Raw genomic sequence first — 1,567 nt, 5'->3', positions numbered from 1 at the left:
CGGCAGGGTCTCAGGATCCGCGGCGCTTCCCGGGGCCGAGGGAAGGAAGCCAGCCCAGGCGATGCGCATGCCTTGAGCCCGGGAGCGGGGAGCCTCTTCCATCTCTCCATCTTCTCTTCGCGCGCTCCCAGCCGTCCTCGTCCGCTCACCATGCACCCCTCCAGAAAGGGCCACATGCGTGCCAGGGACGCGAGCCCTGGCCACAGGGACCTAGCAGCCTAGAAGGTGAGTCAAGCGTTAAACCACGTGGGTACTCACCTGGGAAATGAGATAAACGCCAAGAAGAAGTGAGAGTTTCATGACATCGTACTGGAGAGACGGTAGGACCTGAACCCCTGGGAGACCAGAGGTTTCTTTGGGCGATTCACATGTTAGCCAAGATGTGAAGGCCCCATAGGAGTAAACAAGGTAAGGAGGGAAGAATTTTCCAGGCAGGCCAACAGCAGGTTCAGAGGCCCCGAGGCAGGAAAGATCTTGCAGCAGGGGAACTGAAGGAGGCTCAGCTCAGCATGGCAGAGGGCTGGTGGTGCAGCGGAGCTGTGGTGTGAGAGGGGCCAGGTCATGCAGAGGCCGAAAGAGCACAGCGAGGACCTCGGTCTTTATTCTGGGAGACATGGGAAGTCCTTGGAGGAAGTTAAGCAGATAAGAGACATCATGAAGTTTGGGCCAGGCGCAGTGGCCCACGCCTGTAATCCTAGCCTTTTGGGAGGCTGACATGGGAGGATCGCCTGACGCCAGGAGTTCGAGACCAGCCTGGTCAGCATAGTGAGACCCTCCCCGCCGGCCGCCCGCCATCGCTGAATAAATAAATAAGACATCATGAAGTTTGAATTGTAATGAGATCATTCTGGCTGCTGTGCGGAGAATGGATGGGAGAAGGGCCAGGTAGAGCCTAATGTAGCCAATTCAGGCAGACCACTGGTGGCAGGTAAGATGGGGAGAAGTGGATAGATGGAAGAGGCATTTAGAAAGCTAAACTGTTAGATGTGAGGATGAATTGGGAGTGCGGGTGGCAGAAGGAAATGTCAGGTGTTGATCATTTTTTAGAGGTAAAATCATTACTTCCATACACGTATAAAATAAACACGTCCCATATTTTATTTAACTCAATAATGAATACATCATAAGTGGTCCTCCTGCACTGGGATTACATATGTGAGCCCCTTGCTCCAGAAAAAAAGTAAAAATTATGTTTTATAATCATGTTACTGTAAGGAAAAATATATTGCTATATATATACATTTTTTTTTTTTCAAGACAGAGTCTCACTCTCTCATCCAGGCTGGAGTATAGTGGCTGTGGACCACGAAGGCAAAAAAAAAAATCAGAACTCAGCCTTCCTCACAGGCAATCCAGATTTGAGAGGCAGATGATTGAAAGGGCCCTGGAGAGGGCTCCAAAAGGAGGCATCTTGACTGAGTGTAACAAATGTGGGTATTGGAGGCCAAATAGGGCATAAACGGGGCAGGCGTACCCGGAAACGGGGGCCTCACATTCGAAGAGCTACCACGATGGGATTTTTCAGGCAGGGTATTCCATTTTTTCCTCAAAACAGCTTTACAAGCTG

The sequence above is a fragment of the Mandrillus leucophaeus genome, unplaced genomic scaffold (genome assembly GCF_000951045.1).
Source record: "Mandrillus leucophaeus isolate KB7577 unplaced genomic scaffold, Mleu.le_1.0 Scaffold30, whole genome shotgun sequence".
NCBI lineage: Eukaryota > Metazoa > Chordata > Mammalia > Primates > Cercopithecidae > Mandrillus > Mandrillus leucophaeus.
The sequence above is the reverse complement of the archived record's forward strand: the minus strand, read 5'-3'. Positions refer to the sequence as shown.